This window comes from Bicyclus anynana, chromosome 25, assembly GCF_947172395.1.
Source record: "Bicyclus anynana chromosome 25, ilBicAnyn1.1, whole genome shotgun sequence".
In the NCBI taxonomy this organism is placed as follows: Eukaryota; Metazoa; Arthropoda; class Insecta; order Lepidoptera; family Nymphalidae; genus Bicyclus; species Bicyclus anynana.
Window position 1 is genome coordinate 4,744,989 of NC_069107.1, and position 12,522 is coordinate 4,757,510.

The 12,522-nt window shown below is 35.7% G+C and overlaps 1 protein-coding gene across 1 annotated transcript in view; it reads right to left on the reverse strand.

Annotated features, from left to right (window-relative positions):
* Positions 1–12,522, reverse strand: part of LOC112044040 (ankyrin-1) — a 228,559-nt gene that overhangs the window by 101,398 nt on the left and 114,639 nt on the right. The gene's annotated exons all lie outside the window — the stretch shown is intronic.

The following is a 12,522-nucleotide window of genomic DNA, read 5'->3' on the forward strand; positions in this document are numbered from 1 at the left end:
GTAATTGTTATCAATTGTAAATTATAATACTGTATGACTTTTTCAAAAGAGCAACTGTTGAGTTTCTTGCCGGTATCTTCTCAGCAGAACCTGCCTTTCGAACCGGTGGTAGAATCTTTACAAATAGTCAACTGACGTGTCAAAAGTGCTTGTAAACTGAGCCTACTTGAAATAAATGATTTTTGATTTTGATTTTTTTTGATTTTTTAATTTTCGAAGCGTTAGCGTCAATAACTAGAAACTAAGGCGGCTATAAACTAAATAGACAGTAGCTTCATAGTGATATTTATTTGAATATCAAACAATGGAGACTGAATGAGATAAGACATTCATTCACTATTATATTATTATGCTGCCAAAATATATGCCACGAAAGTTTAAAAAATTAAGTAACTTCTCCCGTTTTCCCAACATTTCCCTTCACTGCTCTGCTCCTATTGATCATAGCGTGATGTAAAGTATACTATAACCTACCCAGGTGTATGAAGAATAATTGTACCAAGTTTCGTTAAAATCCGTCGAGTAGTTTTTTTTTCTATAAAGGCAAAAATTTAACTGATTGCATTTTTTGCATCAGTATCGACCACTAATCACCCCCTGATAGTTATTTTGGAAATATATTTCATGTACAGAATTGACCTCTCTACAGATTTATTATAAGTATAGATGTATTTGACTTGTGTAATAACAATGTAGGGCGCCACTGAAATGGTTGGCATAGCACGAGACGTAGATGTGCGATAGACGAGATCGGAGGTTACGATCACTAATTCGTAATTAGGTTATCGTTATCAGTCGTTTTCAATGCAACGCTCCAATTATATATATTAATGTAGTTAAATAGACCTGTAGAAACTTATCATCAACAACATTACCAACCCATATTCGACTCACTGCTGAGCTTGAGTCTCCTCTCAGAATAAGAGGGGTTAGGCCTTAGTCCATCAGGCTGGCCCAATGCGGATTGGCAGACTTCACACACCTAAAGAATTAAGAAAATTCTCAGGAAAGCAGGTTTCTTCAATATATTTTTCCTTCGCCGTTTGTGACACGTGATATTTAATTTCTTAAAATGCACACAACTGAAAAGTTGGAGGTACATGCCCCTGATCGGGATTGAACCTACCCTCCAAATCGAAGGCAGAGGTCATATCCACTGGGCTATCACGTCTCGTCAATTTAATATAGCAATTGCAAAATGCAGCTAACTTTAAAATAAAATAATAAACAACATTATTTAATGATTTATTGAGATTTAATCTTTCCCCTAACACATCAAACTAAGCATTTTCCATAAATATAACACACAAAGTAACGTGGCGTATGATTAAAAAGTCACCGGCATGGAAAATACATGAGAAACCATAATACGAGCCCCTGTGATGTTTAATTAGACTGAACTGTTCGTATAAATAGTGTTATCGCCGCGTTTGCCACTTTTAAATTTACATGTTGTTAATAAATAGTGTAGGAAATAGTAGTCTGTGACAGATATGACGTCGCTCGATCTAGTGTCGGCTTCTGTGTGCTCGTGGCGTTCGAGCCGTCCACATCTCTTGTTGTGTAATTCTTTATGGGTTACTTGAGATAAGCGGGGAGAGTGACTTGAGTGGAAAAGGGGAGTGTTAGTCGACTGTCAAAGGATCCTTTAACCCTACACACATCGTTCACAAGTACGTGACTTCACTCAAGGTCATTCTCTGCCATTCTAGGGTCTTATTTTGGTTACAGTTTGATTTGTTAATTAAGTTGTCCTGACAAGTTTTGTGAATCATAACCTTTGTTTTACTTAAGTTTTCTTATATTTGTAATCACTTTTGAGTCCTATAATAATAGGTATTTCAAACAAAATAACATTTTACCGCATCTAATAGAGTTTAACGAATTGGTTACTAAAATTAAACCTTGGCCTACTCCAGACTTAACGCCATAATTTCATTAGCATTTTACCTTAAAGCATAAAAATATTTCTTACTACAAAAATGGGGCAATATTTGAAAAAGACAATAAACAGAAAACAGATCACGTTCAAAAAACATAAAAAACTGAAAAAAAACAAAATCTTCAAAAACACAAAAAACATATATGTGCCTAATACAATATTATATTTCTTTGCATCCTTGTTCATATATGATAATTAAACAAAGGTAGTGTCCTTATTTGGTTGGTAACTATGCGCACTATTTTTAAAGAAAATTAAAATAGGAAGTCAAAAAAGTACTTCTTATTACTCGTAATGCCACCTCAGACCTCCATCTTGGATATCTCTCATTCCTTTTTTGTGCGCGGTAACTATCGCACGCGTCTCTTACAAAAAAAAAAAAAAAAAGAAAGAAAGAAGTTTTTTTCGTTAATATAGTTTATTTTCATATGCCTTCAAAGGTAAAGTGTAAAATCAGTGATCAGTGAAGATTCGAAAAATATCGGAAGAGAAAATATCTTCGTTAGATTTTTTATAGTCCGACAAAGAAAGTTAGTGAAGTGTTTGTCGATGATATTTCAGTCCCAGTGAATAAAAATATAGTGAAGTGTTTCATTGCAGGAAATAATTGTAGATTAACGAATTAATCATAATATTTCACTTTTTTCATAATATTCCAAAATATCCGATGTATCCGGGTTGACTGCGAGTTTTCAAGGATAACGGATGGAATATTTGTTAACTGATATTAAGGAGGTATCCGGGTTGACTGCGAGTCTTCAAGGATAATGGTGGGCATACGGATTAACTGCGAGTTTCTAAGTTTGCCATAGTACCTACTCCAAATCATAAAGAGATATTGGAAAATCTGCCAGTATTTAATGTTATTGCAATTAATTACAATTGACTGTGAGTTTGGGTATAATTTTCTAAAATATAAGGAGATATCCGGGCTGACCGCGAATTTTCAAGGATAGTGGTGGGCATTCGGATTAACTGCGAGTTTCTAAGTTTGCCATAATACCTACTCCAATTTACAAAGAGGCATTGGGCAAAACTGTCGGTATTTAAAGTTATTGCAATTCATTTCAATTGACTAGGAGTTTGGTTATAATATGCTAAAATATAATGACCGAAAGTCTTCAAGGATAATGGTGGGCCTACGGATTAACTGCGAGTTAAAAAGTTAGCCATAATACCTACTCCAAACTATAAAGAGATAGACAGGGGTTGACATTTTATTTATAAAATTTAACCAGGGATCTAGTTTTCAACCATAACCTAAGCAGAAAATACGTACAGTCTAAATTAGATGTAACGTTCATCTGCAATCACAAATAATTTTTATACCCGCAAAATTTTTTTTTCGAAATAAAATAGCTTATTTAGATAAGATACCGTAGTAAACGTATACTGCCGTGATTCAACCTCGAAATCGTTTGTAGTTGTACCAGACAATATAAAACTGAGGCCTATATTGGCCGACAACCCTGAATAAAATAAGGACTTAACTGAGCCTAAACTTTCAAAGGCTCCCGCCTCAATTAAATCATCTGATTAAGACCCAGAAATAAAACAATTTCATAGAGACGGATACACGTCTCCATCCACGTTCGATGCACATTCGATGCACGGTGAAAATTTATACCAATTGTTAAGTCCGCAATTCTCAAAGCTGAATGCAGAAATTTCTGCTTCTGTACTGGACGTAATTATTAAAGCCTAATAAAATAAAGTATATTTCAGCACAACTGTGCATAGTCATCAATGCCATCAAAAAAGGCATGTAAACCTAAAATCATTACCCTTCCTTTTGGCTTCGCCGTAGTCGGGTAAAAAGGTCACGACAACGTTAAGGCCTCAAAAGCAATGTTTGCAACGCTTGCCGCTTGCTTTGTGACTCTCGCCATAAATAATTTCAAAATAGAATGCAACTGCTAAGTCCTACTTTATATATTTTTTTCAATTAATATTAATGTGCCAGAAATGGGACATTTTTTGCTTATTGGTAATGATTAAGGGCAACAAGGCTATTGAGAAAAAGGTTTTCTTTAGAAATAACTCTGATGACCCTGACCTCGAGGGCCGACCTACCTACGACTTTCTACCAGGGAAACTGGCATGCGGCCACCTTGTTGTTAGGTGAGCAGGGTGCAAGGAGGATACAGGAGACAGACTATATACTTCGCTGCCCTTTTTTCAGCATCAGTGCTATCGCCATAACGAACTATCGCCTTGCATAAGATCTGTGCCCCGGCGCAGACTCACTATTAGCAGACATTACCTCGTACGGTTACGAGTTGGTTCCAATTTTTTTTACAGTAGTTGGTTAAAACAACTAACAAAAACGTACTACTGTATTCGATCAAACATGGCTACTTTGCGCCATTACGTAGTAAAATTATTCAGTCTTCAAAATACTTTTTTACTAACTGAAAGCAAAAAAAAAAAAAAAATGCTTGAAATAATTTGTAAATAATTGCCACATAGCCCATATTAAAGTGACAATGCACTTGTTGTTGACAATAAATATGTAAATAAAAAATAATTTTACCATAATAATGAAAAATTTTACTTTATTTTCAAAATGAAAGATTAAAGAACAACTTGGGTAATACCACGTGATGGACGGGTATCTGAGCGAATATATATCATAAGAACCGCATAATAGCCCTATGTGAAGTTTATCCGTATTTACATAGGATAAGCTATGGTATATAAAGGGACTCTCACTAACTCGCACCGTTAAGTTCCACTAAGAAATGGTTCAAAAAAAAAAAAATGCATTTAAATAAATAAATTACTTTTTTTTTAGTCATCAGGTTACTTAAACGACATCCTATGTTTTCGCAATACACATGATGAACAGTACCTTATTAATTTAACTTCAGTTTAAAATTGTGCTAAGAAGTTAACGAAACTTAGAAACTTAAGCTTCGCCGTCAAAAAAAAAAAAGAGAAGATAAGCGAAAAGCATACCCCGTGTTATGGGTACTAGCTGATATATCATAATATACGAGTACATTTATATAATACGTATAAATACTTTTATAATGTACATAATATACATCCAGACACTGGAAAACAACAAACTACGCCGCGACAAACGTCCTGTAATTTTTCAAGATTTATAAAATATGCTTCTAAAATCCTTTCAAAATCCATGCACTTATCTATCTTAAACTGCAGAATTCGTTAAAAAGTTCACTAAGCTACCAACATGTTCTATTCGCGAATTTGCTCAACTTCCAGTGCAGTACTCGTAGCTAAGTAGGTACTGGTGATGACCTATCATAATAAGTAGAAAAGTAAATAGAAATTACTTGGGGTTTTTTCTTTTTGTGTTCATTCACTAATAATTAACTAATTGCGCAATAGTATTACGCATAGATTGCACAAATGCAATAATAAGTGTTTGTGGGCAAACAATATCCTCACCTCAATCCTGATTGTTTTGTAAATGGTTTGTGTGACAGTGTGCGTTCGCATTATATGCGAATACCAAATACAAACCTCGACGCTCATCTGCAATAGTTAATTCGGATATCGAATGATCCCTATTCAATAAGCTGTTTGTGAAGTCACAAAACACTTAACAAAACACACAACGGGATATTCACTAATTAGCATCATAATGTGATGCGAAATCCCATACCTAAACTTTAATGTTTGATATTAAAAGACTCTAGAAGAATCATTGAAATACAATCTACACCGAAATACTAGGGTTTCCATAGTGGCCTACACAACTCTGGTTTCCACTCCACCTTAATAGTTTCAGATATTTATTACTCAAATCCAGCATGAAAATTTTCTAATAACATATTTCGAAGATCATCTTCTCTTATGTAAGAGTTTAACTGGCTGGTTCATCCAGAATCTATCTGTTCTGTGTCTGTCCTGATACTGGGCATGCTGACAGAACAATAAAACAGTCTATCACATCGCTGAAGCTATGGCATATTGCTATATCAATACATAACACCCACGTTTTTGAACCCTTTAAGCTTGTTTATCCTTTAAGCATGCTTACCTTCTTAATTAGACAATTTATCAGTGGTTGTAGTTGTGTGACTACAGCAATCTCAATCCCTACCGGTCAGACTTGTCAGCCTTTAAAGGTGACATTATAAGTACTGTCGAATGGTTGAATGCTCATTCTTAGAAGGGCTTATAAACCAAAACCCCTAAATATTGTACCACTTGGGAACCTCAAGTTACCGATTATTCCTGGGAAGAATCCAAAGAATTATTAGCACCTGTAGACAGGGTTCACACACTATCTTTAATAAAGTTAAATCTTAAATTGTTATATAATAACAGTGTCAAAATAATATCAACAAATATCATAAAATCTGCTGCTGCTCCAGGGACCGATCAGTCTGTTCTATTTTTGATATATCACACCAAACGTCGGATAATATCTGTTAAAAAAGATATTTAAGACCTTCGGGCACAGATTAGACTATTAATAACATACAAGTGATCCCATCAAGTGAAAGAATGCAAACTGGACAAGATCATCCCTCTATTTTGCCCGATCTTAGTAAAACACTTCTTGGACAAAGCCGAATCCGCTAGATCCATATACATAAAATCTTAATATTGTTATATGGTAGATTGATAGTAATAAGAAATTTAGTTCTTGATTGTAACTCGAATAGAAATGAATGATAAAAATCATAATTATAATTAACTTATGATTTATTTCCAAACTTTCTCCCTTTCGCTCTTAACATCTACCTTTGTTTAATTATCATATATGAACAAGGATGCAAAGAAATATAATATATGATCAAACGAACTTCCAAGTGAAGTTCGATCATTATTATATGAGTTGCATCCTTGGAATATATGATCACCCACCCTCCCAGAAGCTCTCCCAAATAATACAGGAAAGTTTGTACAAGTTACAATACCTTCTCTTAAATAATGAGAGATATCCAAGATGGAGGTCTGAGGTGGCATTACGAGTAATAAGAAGTACTTTTTTGACTTCCTATTTTAATTTTCTTTAAAAATAGTGCGCATAGTTACCAACCAAATAAGGACACTACCTTTGTTTAATTATCATATATTCCAAGGATGCAACTCATATAATAATGATCGAACTTCACTTGGAAGTTCGTTTGATCATATATTATACGAGTACTTAGTTCTTTATTAAGTCATAGAATTAACAAAATTTAGTATTTTGAGTCTGTTCTTTCCGAAATGCTAATATTCATTTGGGGTGTTGCCACTTTTTAACATTAGAATAGATAAAAAAAAATCTGCTCACATAATTATCATCGAACTTCCCTTGGTAAGTAAGTTCGTTTGATTTACAAGTTTGCATTTCTCCGATCAAAAAATATCATTTATCATCATCATTATTAACCCATATTCGGCTCAGCTGTCAGTAGCTCAGTCTCCTCTCAGAAAAAGAGGAGTTAGGCCAATAGTCCACCACGCTGGCCCAATGAGGATTGGCACAGACGCAGGGAGTTTCTGGTATGCAGGTTTCCTCACTATGTTTTTCCTTCACCGTTTGAGACACGTGATATTTAATTTCTTAAAATGCACACAACTGTTAAGTTATGTGCATTTTAAGTTATCTGCATATCCGGATCAGATTACGGTTTATTAGACGGTATCGGAGGCAGAGGTCGAGTCTAGAGAGAGATATCAAAAAATATACTCACCAATACAAAAGATCTCTCACACAATTAACCTACTAACACACACACACACACAAAACTCCTTTTACACTTTTATTTTCACAAATCGTAGAAGATGTTGACAGAATGACGCCAAGAATGCATCTGCATCTATTTGTGCATCTTTATAACTTCCATTGAGGAATAGATTAGATAATGACTAGTCGATCGGAGATGCATGGAAATGCGACTGGCGCTGATGTAGGCAACTAGAGTGACCATGTATACGAGAAAATAAAAAAAATTACGAGCAAAAAAAAACTAAAAATATGAATTTTTTTTTAGTAAGTGGTGGGTTTTTCTAGATAGTGGAAGGAAAACATTCTGCGTCGGCCTAGAGAGGATAAACAAGGAAATTCCGCTATTCACACGTGATTAACTTACTCCAAATTTCATCGAATAGAGGGAAAAAAGAAATAATACAGAATACATTGATTTCAGTTTATATAATATAGTACGAATAATAAGAAATCATGATATAAATAAAATAAAAAAAATATATATTTCCAGTTTAAATAATCAATTTTGCGAGATTACCTATAACAAATTAGTATGTAACTGTTTTATGGTGTTTAATTAGAAAAATGTATATTTTTGCTGGAACCCCCCTCAGGTAAAGGCCTCCTCCAAAGATTTCCATTTTTCCAGGTCTTTAGCGATTTGTAGCTATTGTTAGCCTGCGATTTTTTTAATATCATCGTCCTATCTAGAGTACGGCCTATCTCTGTAGCGTTGACACGATGGCAAACGCTGCAGAGGTAGATTACAATCAACTACAAATTGTACTACGTACAATCTCACAAACTTTACCTTTATGATATTAGTATAGATTTGGTACCTACCTACAGCTGTGTTTTCGTGTAAATAATTGAAACTTTGAACGACAAGGACAAAGTGTGGTCACCCTTCTCAATTTAAACGATTGAAAAAAACAATTTGTAGTCAATTTAACGAGTATCCAACAATCATATGGTGTTTACAATAGGCAATGCTTATACATTATGCATCGTGGATGTAGCCCACAAATGATTTGCCTACAATACATATTGGATAAGCAGGTTACGTTCGCTTAGTAATTATGATTGAACGCAGACTATCAATGGGTGTATCTACCTATAGTATAAGTGGGTCAGAGGTGAATGTATTGTTTTTATTATATTATTTATATGAATTAAACATTATTATTCAACGGTATAAGACAACGCCTACGAAGCATATACGAGTTAATCATAGTTAAGTTTTAGTATAATAATAATAATATGCTCCCGACCGACTTTTCGGTCACGGCGGCTAATCTCATGGTGAGATTAACCATGTACGCAGGAGATATTATAGTGCACAAGTGTATGCGCAAGCACAGGTGCACTCTCTCTTCCCTCACTCTCGAAATCCGATGGGACGGCAGACCGACACGACCGGTGAGAGATCAGGCGCAGGGCCGACGGCTTTACGTGCTCTCCGAGGCACGGGGGTGTACTAACACCGCCAACTTCCCAACTCCAGGCTGCTATTAAGATTTTCCTTGTAAGAAAAATCCCAATAACCTATTTTGTTTTTGTTGGCCTGACCCGGGATTCGAACCCTGGACCTCATTGTCCGTAGCTGAACCAGCTAACCACGGGGCCAATGAGGCAGTTAAGTTTTAGTATAATGTGTGTTGGTATGGTGAAAACATTTGAGTACATAATTGCTTGCTATGCCTCATATTTTCACTAGTATAGAATTTGTTTCCGTAAGAATATCATTTATTATCAACCCATATCTCTTGTAAATTTACTGCTGAGCTCGAGTCTCCTCTCAGCATGTGAGGGATTAGGCCACCACGCTGGCCCGATGCGGATTGGCAGACTTCACACACGCAGAGAATTAAGAAAATTCTTTGGTATGCAGGTTTGCTCACGATGTTTCTCCTTCACCGTTTGAGACATTGAAAGGAAAAAAATCAAGTTCTAACCAGAAGTGTAGAAAAGACCCGGGACCAATATTGGATAGAATAATTTCAGTCTATATTATTTTATGAGAAAATTGCAAATACCCTACAAATTGGCAACGTATAAAGTCTAAAGCCTCGTATGAAGGCAAACATTATCCTTAACCCTGCATACCCGCACAGGATCAGTGTGCTAGATCCTAAGTTATACCACAGAAAACATATTTACAAGTAGTTATACATCCACACTCTCATTAGGATGGCAAGCCTAGCCCTGTGTTAATATATATAGCCGAATAACGATGTTATAAAACTAAAACCGTCTATTTAAGCCCCATTCAAAGTCTATCAACATTTGGAGACCTTAATCATTTCATTTATTCGACCTAGAGCTACACAAAGCAAGACATTTATTTATACCACAGATTTATCGACCAAGTGTCCAGTATTTATTAGAATTACAAATCAGACAAGTGGCGAGGGGCCTCCGTTCGCTTCTCTTACGTAATCCTGAGAGATAAAATAAGTTATACAAACTGAGAAATACTGACACATATCTGGTGTCAATTATCGAGAGTTGGTGCTAATTGGTGTTGTGTACTTAACACAACTGCCAAAGTATTAATTGACAGATCTACATTGTTACGTTCAGTGATGTATAAGATACCAGATCACAGCCTCAATAGCTCAGTAAGAGCGATTGGACTTATCACCGAGGTGTGGTGATTCAATCCTCGTCATTTGGTCTATTGTCGTACCCACTCCTAAAACAGTCTTTCTAGACTAATTGGAGGGGAATGGGAACTCCCAACTTGTATCAATAACGAGGTTAATAAATTTCTAATTAGTTAGTCAAAGTCAACGGCTTTGGGGCATCAAGGTTCCTTGATCCAGCACTGGTCAGGCCACAGATATCGTATTAGTATCCGTATTTGTAACGTTTAATCTATACTAATATAATAAAGCTGAAGGGTTTGTTTGTTTGATTGAACGCGCTAATCTCTGGAACTACTGGTCCGATTTGAAAAATTCTTTCAGTGTTAGATAGCCCATTTATCGAGGAAGGCTATAGGCTATATATTATCCCTGTATTCCTACAAGAACGGGAACCACGCGGGTGAAACCACACGGCGTCAACTAGTACTAAATAATTTCCAAATCAATTACATTATTATATCCATGCTTTATTATTTTATTTCAGTGAATGTACCCCATGATATATACACCAGTTAATATCACTAAACGTCAGTAATGCGTCAACACAGCTCAACATTGATTAAAATAACAACACCGAACAATAATGCGCCTTGCTAATATGACATGTTCGTTAAATTCATCACACACAACCCAATCAAGTTTCATTGCAATCTAACTTTACTTTCATCCTAATTTAGGTATTATTGTAAAAGATTCAAGGTTGAGAATTGTGTGGATGAATATTATTCTTAGGCGGTATACGCGTGGCCTTTATTTTCCAGTTGGCAATTGTCCAGTTTCCAATTTATGCACGGTTGGCGGATATTATTAAATATAGCAATGCACGGATTTAGATCAAAGTTTGCGCGCGCAGTTGTTTTTCTCTGATTGTATGTACTCGTATGTATCCAGGAGCGGCGTTAGGGTAGGGCGCGGTTGGTACAAAGGGGCGCCTCAGGATGATGATCCGAGACTTGATCGCTAACTAGAATCTTTTTATTAAGGCTCAGAATCACTCAGGGGTGGTGGAGCGAGCTATGCTTGGAGATTCTAAGCGTGAACGAATCAGAAACAAAGATATTCGCAGAAGAATCAGTCACCGACACAGTTCAGCCAATCGCGAAGCTGAAGTGGCAACGGGCAGGTTACATACAGGAGCCATTAAATGTTGGGGTTCCAAGGTGCTTGAATGACATCAAGCGAGTTGCAGGAAGCCGCTGTATGCTAGCAAGATGTAAGCTATTTTTTATTACAGAAAAATCCATAGTTCCCGCGGGATTTATGAAAAACTGAATAATACGCTTATGAAGTCACAGACGTCTGCTATAGTAATAAATTAATTAATTTTTGTTAGTATGGGTTTCAATGGGAGAGGGGCGCCGCAAAAATCTCGCCCAGGGGCGCTGTTAGTGCTAAAACCGGCACTGTATGTATGATTGTAGGTATGTATTGAGATGCAGTAATTGTGGGCGGCAACCATATTATTGTAATATTGTTCTTTTTGTGGTGTGATTCATACTAATGCTAGTGCGAAAGTACGATTGTTTGCCACACTTTCACGGTTTAAGTATTTACTATTATCTTTAATAAGGTCTATGTCCTGCAGTGGATTTCAATCGGCTGTTTATGTACAAACACTTGGTTTCTTGTTTTATAATAAGGAATTTCGATCGTGCCGCGTCGCAAGAACCTCATGACTAAGGGCCCCGTATATCCATCCCCATCGAATAGGTTCGATGTATAGGTTTTTTATGCTTATATGTGTAGTAATTATCTTTAGATACTAGATATTCAATTTTAACGTCTATCGGTAATATTTTAAATTCTTTAAACAAGTATTCATAATTTCCATCTATTTTTTGGCTAGATTTTTTCTTTACTTTTTTTAATAATCTAATTTGTATTTTTTTAATTTCTTTAATATAAGTAGTGAAAGTTCTACCGTATACACTAAGCCCAAAACTCATCACTGAGTCTGCTAGTGCATAATAAACCACAAGCATAGTGCGCTTACTCAATACTCTTTTAAGATGATAAAACATCCCCAACACAGATCGGAGTTTATTGCACACAACTCTTATGTGGGTTCTCCAATTAAAGTGGCGATCAATATGTAACCCTAGATATTTGTATTTATCGACATACTCCAGTTGTTGACACGTACATAAGCTATGATTGTTATGCATAAATGTCATGTCTATGTCTGCGTAATTTCTTGCCACCATTCCACGTGGGCATGATTTGTATAGTTATTAGGATAAGTTAGCTTAAGTCCT